The sequence below is a fragment of the Micromys minutus genome (genome assembly GCF_963924665.1).
Source record: "Micromys minutus genome assembly, chromosome: 1".
NCBI classification, from domain to species: Eukaryota; Metazoa; Chordata; class Mammalia; order Rodentia; family Muridae; genus Micromys; species Micromys minutus.
The window spans coordinates 37,551,176-37,561,928 of NC_137969.1; positions in this window are offsets into that span (position 1 = coordinate 37,551,176).

A 10,753-nucleotide genomic window follows, 5' to 3' on the forward strand; every position below is an offset into this window, starting at 1 on the left:
AAGACTATTGAAGAAAATAGTGAGAATTGCTTAAATACACAGTAAAAGACAGTACCAGAAAAACTAAAATTTGCAACAAACAAACTAAAATGTACACATTTTAGCTTAGGATTTTGCCTTATGAAAAGATTGTGTGGTATGTCTATGTGTATGGAAATTAGAGAACAGCCTGTAAGAGTTGATTGATTTTCTTCTTTCAACATGTGGATCCTAGAGATTCAAATCAACTTTGTAGGACTAGCTACAATCATCTACTGATGCAAAAACTGTGTTTTCATCTTAAAAGCAATGAGATTGTTTATTATGAAGCCATTTGCAGTGACTAAGGACTGGGAACACAGATGTAGATTATCCAAAAATGCCATGTTTCAGTGGGGAAGCATTTTATAAACTTCATGGTTTTACAGAAGAACAAACATCATAAATCAAGGCAAGTTTCAAATATGTTGGTGTATACACTCAAGCGGAGGGCACAATGAGAATGGGGAGTTAGTCAATAGGTCTGAGACACTATCTAATGACATTGTTAACTTTATATGGGTGATGGTAGTGTTCTACTAAGTTAATAGCTTTTAAGAAGTTGTTTTATTTATTATCACAACATATTAGTTCTACGATAATACCTTCTAAATGTTTTTTGTCTGTTATTACAAGGTATTATATGAAATAAAAAGTAGAGGCAAAATAAATGGCTGTTCTAGAAGACTAAAACCAACCCACAATAAAGTAATTAGCATAGAACCAATAAAATTCCTATCTCTACAGTGTGGAAATTTCAAATTACCCCATCTAGCTCTGAAAATCTTAAACTCCTTCAGAAATATTTTAGTTCAAAACTAGACACAGTATCTTTCCAGGAGCTTTGGTTCATGCACCTTCACCGTCCGAGCCATCTCCCTGTACCTTGAAGCACTTTAGCATGTATTTTTTATTAGCAACCAAACATTTAATCCAAATCAATTAGCCCATTAGTAGAATAAAAGTGATATAATCTACATCAAATTAGCTATTAGGCTGATTTTCTTTTTTTTTTTTTCATTTATCTATGTACACATGTAATTGAATTTATACCGAAGGTCCAGCTAAGTTGGTTATTCCTCACTGTTTTGGTTTGCAGAGAAAGTGGTTTTCTTCATTCATCATATTGGAAGGTGGGTTTGTTTTGTGATCTAAACTGATAGTTAAGTCCAACCTGTACCTTGTAACTCAAGTCACACTGGTCAAGTACTCAGGTATTATGTGGTTTTCATACTTCATGCCATTTCTGACTCTCTTGTTCCTATTTGAACAGGCTTTGCAGCCTCACCCTGCTTGAGTTCACTTGGCTGTCAATTCTTCTTGCGTTTTATGCAGAGAATTATAGCCCTCTTCTTTGTACTTCTATTGTGTCTGCCTTGTATATCAAAGACGCTTTAAGGTTCTGCTAAGACAAAAGGCTCTTTTCTGTGCTTTGAAAAGAAAAGGAGAAATATTAGTGACTTTGAAATGTGAAGCATTTTAAATCTTTCCTTACTCTTTTTAAGTGGAAATAGTCAGTTGAGAGTAAAATTTGAATCACACAGAATTCTAAAACCTGCACCAAAAAAATTAAAAACAAATATATATTTTCCTTTAATGTCTACATTTTCAATCATTTGCACCAGTTAATACCCAAGTGTGTTCAGTTTTTGCAGAAGTAAAATGTTTAATCTAAGACACCAAAATCACAAGTGTATTGGAACACTGTGCTTGGTTATATCTGACAGATTTTTCTGAACCCACTGGAGCATCAGTGCTGAGGGCTTTATGGGCTCCATACCTTAGCTGCAGACAGACCTGTACTGTCCACAAGGCAACTTCAGTTTGGCATAGGTAATCACACACTTCAAGATTGATTACTATCACATTTTTTGAGACAAATTTGAAGCAAGCTTTAATTAAATACTAACCAGGATATGGAATTTGGATTCCCATAAAACAAAATGAGTCATGTTTTGCAGAGGCTTTTTATGGCCAATCCATATGATTGCATATCTCCCACCAGATCCAATCGGGGACAAGCATAAATCTTGAAATAATCCCTACCTGCATATCTTGCTTAAGACCAATCAGGGGCAAGTAAATAGCCTGATGTATTTACTGCCTATATATCACCTCCTCTATGTGATTATCCAATTGTACTGGGTCAAATAAACTCTTTTAGGGAAGTTGAAACCTGTGGCTTTTATAACAACAACAGCCGATCACATTTCAGGAAATATCTGTCCTTGGACAAGGGGCATGCAGGTTAGAGGCATTTTTGTTTCATGGATTGCTTAGAATCAATAATTAAAACTAAAAATATAACTTTAGCTCTTATAGTTAATATCAGGTTTGGCAAAGGCTAATTATGCTCTTCTGCTTACAGTTTTATGAAGAGAGTCTGAGAATTTCTCTTCTATCCCAGAAACTGCTCATTTTAATATTTAAAAAACTAATTATTATAGTTTTGTATGAATGTGAATGTGTCAAAGAATGGCATTGGAGGCCAGAGGACAATTTTCTGGGGTTTGTGCTCTCCTTCCATCATGTGAGTCCTGGGGATCAAATTCAGGCTTGCCTGCAGTCATGTGTACTTACTAAGCCATCTTAGTACCATGCCTCCAATTCAGTTCTAAACTACTGCGGGAGATTCAGAGATGATTGCCAAATAACTCTGAGGGTAATTACCAGTAACCCTGAAAATTCAAGTGTCTTTATTGAAGTAAAATACAATTGATGCCAAATCAGTAAATCCCTATACTTCATCTTGAGTTTCTGACTGAGCCTAGACAGCTGTCCCACAACTGAGACTATCCAACTCAAGGGATTTTGATACTTCCCTCATACAGTGTTACAATGAAGTCTGAGACAAAGGGCCACAAACTGCTCCCTTATGAGATGTTAAAAGTAAGTTCAGTGTCAAAGAACAAAGAAACTTATTCTAAATGAGGGATAGAGCTAAGCAAGAAATTCTCAACTAAGAAATATCAAATTACTGAGAAGTACCTCAAGAATAACAAAAGTCAAATAGTGAAAGCCTCAGTCCTTCTTAGGAAAAAAATAAGTGTATAGCACACTCTCAGAGTGTGGTACACCTAGATATTAAATCATTAATAATCCAAGAGTTAGGAATATATCCTTGTGGCAATTTTTGGTATTCAAAGATCATTATGTTTAATTTATACACACCAAGAAAACTCTGACTCTTTTCATGTTCTGTTCTGTTCTACATGTACTTTATGCTTATGGTAACTAGTCTGATTTCAATGCATACTATCAAACCTCTAAAAGAATTGCCAAAATGCTTTTAAAACTGTACGTGTATCTCTCCTCTTAAAATAAAGTTGTAAGAAAGAAAAAAAAATTCAACATCCTTTGTCACCAGGGAACTGCAAATCCAAACAACCCAGAGTTTGTAACTCATACAAGTGAGAATGACTTAGATCAAAAACTCAGGTGACATCAGATGGTGGTGAGGATATGGAGAAAGAAGAATATTCCTCCATTGTTGGTGGGATTGCAAGCTGGTAAAACCACTCTAGAAATCTGTCTGTAAGATCCTCAGAAAATTTGGCATAGTACTACCTGAGGATACAGCTATATGACTACTGGGCATATATTCAAAAGATTCTCCAACATATAGCAAAGACACCTGCTCTACTATGGTCATAGCAGCCTTATTTATAATAGCCAGAAGCTGAAAAGAACCCAGATGCCCTTCAACTCAGGAATGGATAACAAAATGTGGTACATTGATATAATGGAGTACTACTCAGCCATTAAAAACAACAACTTCATGAAATTCTCAGGCAAATGGATGGAACTAAAAAATATTATTCTGAGTGAGGTTACCCAATCACATTCACAAACACACACATACACACACACACACACACACACACACACACACAAATAAACAAAACAAACACACAAATAGTATGTACTTCTTGATAAGTGGATATTAGCTCCAAATCTCAGATTACTCAAGATACAATTCACAGACCACATCATAAAAAGAAGAAAAACCAAAGTGTATATGCTTCATTCCTTCTTAGAATGGGGAACACAAATATTCACAGGATGGAGTATGGAGATAAAATTTGAAGCAGAGATGGAAGCAAAGACCATCCAGAGACTGTCCCACCTGGAGATCAAGCACATACACAGCCACCAAACCCAGACAATATTGCTGATATCAAGAAGTACAGGGTGACAGGAGCCTGACATAGCTGTTTCCTGAGAGGTTCTGCTAGATCATGAGAAATACTGAGGTGAATGCTCACAGCCAATCATTGAGCTGAGAAAGAGGTTCCCCAATACTGGAGATAGACAACAGATTGATGGAGATGAAAGGGTTTACAACCCCATAAGAACAACCATATTAACAAACAAGAGCTCACATGGACTAAACCACTATTTAAAAAGTAGACGTGGACAGACCCATGGCTCCAATAGCATATGTAGCAAAGGACGGCCTTCTTAGGTATCAATGGGAAGTGAAACCCTTGGTCCATCCAAGTCTCTATGTGTAGGGGAATGTCAAGATGGGGAGGCAAAAGAGTGTGTGTGGGTGGGGGCACCTGAATAAAAGGGAGGGGAGTGATTGGATAGGAGGTTCATGGAGGGAAAACCAGGAAAGGATGTAACATTTGAAATGTAAATAAAACATATGTAATTAAAAAAAAAGAAAAATAACAGCAAGAAAAGAGACCATGATAACAATTCTTGTTATGTCTTGGTGACACAGTAATTTGATTTTGTTCAGAAGAGTATGCACTCACAAAATAAGAAGAAAAGCATACCAGCATGGGTCATATATGTTAGGACAGGACAGACACACCAGGAAGATAAGTATACAACAGGATAGGAAGTACACATCAAGATGGGGATTGGATTATAGAACAAAAAGTACACAGGAACTGGTGAAATACAGAAAGTGAATGCCAGACACCAGGAAAGGCAGTGTGCATCAGGATGCAAGGGGACATAAGCACAGGAAGTACACTCAGGACAGGAAGTACACACAGGACAGGACATATACAATAGTATAGAAAACACACACTAGGACAAATATGCATATCAGAGGAAGTAGTACAGGCATGCATGGAAAGTGCATACTGGCACAGCAAGTTCATACTGACACAAGAAACTCAATTGAATTTTATTTTAGTGCAAGTGACGATTGCCTTACCATTGACTAGGGACTGACCTCAACATGTTTTGTGAATGACCAGTTTCTAAAGGATCAGCACAAAAAAGACCAGTAAATGTGGAAAGTAGTCCTTTTACATCACCTATGTTAAAATTTTACAACAGGAAATTTTGGTAAACAAAAGATTTATTGGGTAAATGGGGGTGAGGTAATAAAAATATTCGCATGAAAGTTTTACAGTGTCAGAGAGATAAAAGGATTTGCATAAACGTCTTTCATGATGCTGGTAAAAGGATGCCAATTCATGTCCTAAAACATGTATATGGTGTTTGACTTAAGCTTAATATTTGATGTTTATTACATTGAATAGTAGAAAAAAATTGGTAAAAGTCTCTGATGAATTTGATTGGCAAGTTCAGCTGTTATGTGAAAAAGAACATTTGTTTAAAGTTTTGTCAGGAACAGTAGAGAGAAGAATTCTTTTGATCTTTTGTTCAGTTGTATTACAATTTAGAGAAAATATGAAATGGAAGAGAGGAAATTTGCACATGTCCACTGCTGGGGTCAAACTACAGGCTCCGTTTGCAGGCCTTTCCTTGGGTAACTTTCTGGCACCATGGCTTTAAGACATTTCCATTCCCAGCATGTATGTTACTGAATGTATTTTCATTCTTTACAGTTCACATTTATACAATCCCATGCATTTTATTTTTAAGATGGATCTAGAATCTATTTTTCCCTCCTGAAACGTTTACCTTAGATATCATTTGGAGCTTCAAATATCTTGATTATGTTAATTGTGGTAAGATAGTATCTCATATCTCAATAAAAAACCAAAACCCCTAAAATCTGAATCCTACCAAGACCTCAGCATACAAATTCTCTGTATGATTATTTTTTAACTATAAAGCTTAAGGCAGCCTTGAATTCAAAACAATGTCCTTCTTTGTCCTTCCTTGTCCTGATTTGTCCTGTTTTGTCCTGTCTTTTCCTGCCTTGATTGGAAATATAATTAGATATTGAGAGAAAATACCTAGAGTCCCTGCCATGTTTTCGGGAATTCAGGGTTTCTACTTGGAGTTCTTGATTTTGTTGATAAACAAATTTAAGAATGGTTGATGCTCTTTCTGTACTTCCAGAATAATTTTCAAAAAGCATTTACCTATGCCTATAATTTAAAGCAGACTTCCTATTTCATCCTCTAGAGACTAAAAAAGAGAGGTCAAGGTCAATTTTATTTGAGTGTAAAAGAAAATCCCCCAGTTGAAAAGCTATAAACCTTGCTAGTTGCTCAAAGTAGAATGAAGAAGAAATTTGAAGAAAAGTCATGTTATTTGAGTTAAACTGGCTTGAAGGTCAGGGCATGGGGCAGACAGGTAGATGATAGAGAGAGAGCCTATAGAAATAGAAGAAAGAAGTCCAAAGTTTCAGAAAAAGAATGCCATCTTAAAGGAGACAAAAAAAAAAAAAAAGAAAGAAAATAAAGGGTCCTCTAACAGTTGTACTTCAGGGTGGTGATTCTGGAAAAAGAAACTCTTCATGTCTCTTTAAAGTGGATAAAGGTGGATCTGACTTTTTAAAATATGTTTGTCTAGTCAGTTGTTGATCAGTCCAGGTAGATTAACATTTACTTGAAATCTTAGGTCTATCCCCAAGCCAAAACTAAAAGTAGCTTTCTATCATGTACCTTTGAAGAAAGTAGTTGAAGCCACTTTTAGCATCTTTCATGAAATATATGAGAAATTCTTGTTTCCATCTTCATCCTGGAGCTGAGGCTGTCCTGAAGCCCTCCTTATGCAAGTCCTGCACAGATAGACCTGGCATCCTAGGAGTTCTCACACTCCTAAACCCAAAGGTGAGACCCCACTTTCACTCTCATAACTGCCAAAAGTGGGACCTTCCAGGAGCATACAGGGACAGGATGTTTCTGGTCTCTACCTGCATCCAGATCTAAGGCTGGCCCAAAGCCCTCTAATCCAAAACCCCTCCTAGAGGAAGCTGGTCTTCCAGGAGTGTTCTCATTCCTAAGATCACAGGCTCATAGGCACACAGGCCCACAGGAGGGACACGCTCCAGTCAGAGACAGAAAGACTAACTCAAGCAGAGATAATCATATGCCTAGAGGCAAGCAAGAATACCTAAGCAACAAAAGCAAAGGCTACTTGGCATCATCAGAAAACAGTTATCCCACCACAGCAAGTCCTGGATACCACAACATACTTGGAAAACAATAATTGAAACTGTACTAATGCTCAGAGAATACATTGCACCAGACATAATAACAGTGGGATAATTCAACACCCTAATCACATGAATGGACAGATCATGGATGTAGAAAATAAACATAGACACAGTGAAACTAACAGAAGTTTTTATCCAAATAGAAATAAGAAATATTTACAGAGCATTACATCCTAAAACAAAAGAATATACCTTCTAGAAACTGGAAAATCTGGATGAAATAAAAAAAAAAAAAATTCTAGAAAGATACCAGGTAACAAAGTAAATCAGGATCAGAAAAACCAGCAAAACAGTCCTATAAACACTAATGAAATAGAAACAGTCTTTACAAGTCTCCCAACCAGAAAAATAAGCCCAGAATCAGATAGGTTTAATGCACAATTCTATAAGATCTTCAAAGAAGACCTAATAGCAATATTCCTAAAACAATTCCACATAATAGAAACAGAAGAAACACATATCAAAGGGATACAAATTGAAAAGCAAGAAGTCAAAAGATCACTATTTGAAGTTGATATAATAGTATACTTAAGTGACGCCAAAAATTCCATCAGAGAACTCCTTGAAATGATAAACAAGTTGAGCAAGGTGGCTGGATATAAAATTAATTCAAACAAATCAGATTCTTAACATTCTAAGAAAATAATTTGGGAAAATACACCATTCACAATAGTCACAATAAAAACATATGAAATGCTTTGCTGTGACTATAACTAAGCATGTAAAAGATCTGTAAAACGAGAACTTCAAATCTCTGAAGAAGAAAATTGAAGAAAATCTCAGAAGTTAGAAAGCTCTCTCATGCTCATGGATTGGAAGGATAAACATTGTAAAAAAAAATGGCCATCATGCAGAAAGCAACCCACATATTCATTGCAAACCCCATAAAAATTATATCTCAATTCTTCAGAATCAGAATAAGCAATTTGAAAATTCATTTGGAATAACAAAATCATAGGATAGCAAAAACTATTCGTAACAGTCAATATAAGAACATCTGGGGTATTTACCATCCCTAAACTCAAGCTTTATTACAGATCATTTGTAATAAAGGCCACATGGTATTGATTCAGAAATAGACAGGTAGAACAATGGAATAGAATAGAAGACCCAGAAATGAAGTCAAACACATATGGTCACTTGATCTTTAACAAAGGAGCTAAAGACATTCAACAGAAAAATGACAGCCTCTTCGACAAATGGTGTTGGTTCAACTGGCAGTCAGCATGCATAAGAATGCAAATTGATGCATTCTTATCTTCTTGTACAAACTCAAATGCAAGTGTATCAAAGACTTACACATAAAACCAGGTACACTGAAACTATTAGAAGAGAAAGTGGAGAAGAGCTTAGAACACACAGGCACAGGAGAAATTTTCCTCAACAGAACACCAATGGCATGTGCTCTAAGATCAAAGATCGAGAAATGGGACTTAATGAGATGGCAAATTTTCTGGAAGTCTAAGGACACTGTCAAGAAGATAAAATGGCAGCCAACTGATTGGAAAAAGATCTTTACCAATCCTACATCTTATAGAGGGCTAGTATCCAATATATACAAAGAACTCAAGAAGTTAGACTACAGAAAATCAAATAATCCTATTAAAAATGAGGAACAGAGCTAAACAAAAAATTCTCAACTGAGGAATAGACAATGGCCAAAAAGCACCTAAAAATGCTCGATATCCCTAGTCATCAGGGAAATGCAAATCAAAACAACCCTGAGATTCCACCTCATACCACTCAGAACAGCTAAGATAAAAAACTCAGTTGACAGCAGATTCTGGCAAAGATGTGGAGAAAGAGGAACACTCATCCACTGTTGGTGGGGTTGTAAGATGGTACAATCACTCTCAAAATTAGTCTGAAAGTTTCTTAGAAAATTGGACATAGTACTACCTGAGTACCCAGCTATACCACTCCTGGGCATATACCCAAAGAAGACCCAACATCTAACAGTTCACACATCATATGAATTTACTGATATGGGAATACTAGCCCCAGAAAGCTTTTAATACCCAAGAAACAATTCACAGACCTTTTGAAGCTTAAAAAAATAAAATAAAATAAAAGAAAGGCCAGAATGTGGAAGCCTCAGTTTTCCTTAGAAGTAACACTCATGGGAGTACATACAAGGTAAAATAAAGTAACAGGGATCGAAGAAAAGATCATTCAGAGGCTGCCTCATCATAGGATTTATCTCATATGCAACCACTAAACCCAAGCACTATAGCTGGTGCCAAGAAGTGCTTACAAGCCGGAACCAGATATGGTTACCTCCTCAGAGGCTCTACCAGAATCATAAGAATACTGCTGAGCATGCTTGCAGCTAACCATCAGAATGAACACAGGGACCCCAATGAAGGAAATAGATAAAGGACTTAAGGAGCAGAAAGGTTTTGCAATCTCATGGAAAGAACAATATTATCAACCAAACAAACCCTCCACTATCCTATGCTTTAAAACACCTACCACTGAGCACACATGGAGGTACCCATGGCTCCAGTTGTATATATAGCAGATGATAGCAGTATCTGGCACTAATGTGAGAAGAGACCTTTGGTTCATTGAGGTCACAATTTCCCAGTGTTGCGGAATGCCATGGCACTGAGGTGAAGAGGGTGATTGGGTGAGGTTACACTTTTGTGAAGAAAAATTGAGGAGAAGTGGAAATGGGAGAGGAGGGTATAATATTTGACATGTAAATACAGAGAATATCCAATAAAATAATTTTAAAAAGGAACTTCATCAAATTCTCAGGCAAATAAATGGAATGAGAAAATATCTGGAGTGAGGTAACGCAGTCACAAAAGAGTATAGATGGCATATGCTCACTGATAAGTGTATAGTAGCCCAAGTGTTCAGAATACCCATTATACAGTCCACAGACCATATGAAACTCAAGAACAAAAACAAAAATGTGGATATGTAAGTTATTTTAGAAGGGGAGAAATCCGGGGAGTAAATATAGAAATAAAAGGTAAAGGAAAGGCTAAAATAAAAAAAAATAAAAATAATAAAAAAATAAAAAGGCCATTCAGAGATGGCCCCTTCTGGGGATCCATCACAAGAGCTTGATGTGGATGCCACCTGAGAGGATCCTCCAGAGCCTTACTTATATAGATCATGATGCTTGCAAATAACTATAGGACTAAGCTTGAGGAGCCCGATGGAGGAGTTAAAGAAAGGTCTGAAGGAGCTGAAGGGGTTGCAACTTCATAGGAATACCAACAACAATATCAACCTGCCAGAACCCCCAGAAGTTTCGGGGACTAAACAACAAACCAAAAGATACACGTGAGGGACCCATGGCTCCAGTTGCATATGTAGCAGAGGATAGCATTGTCTGCCACCAATAGG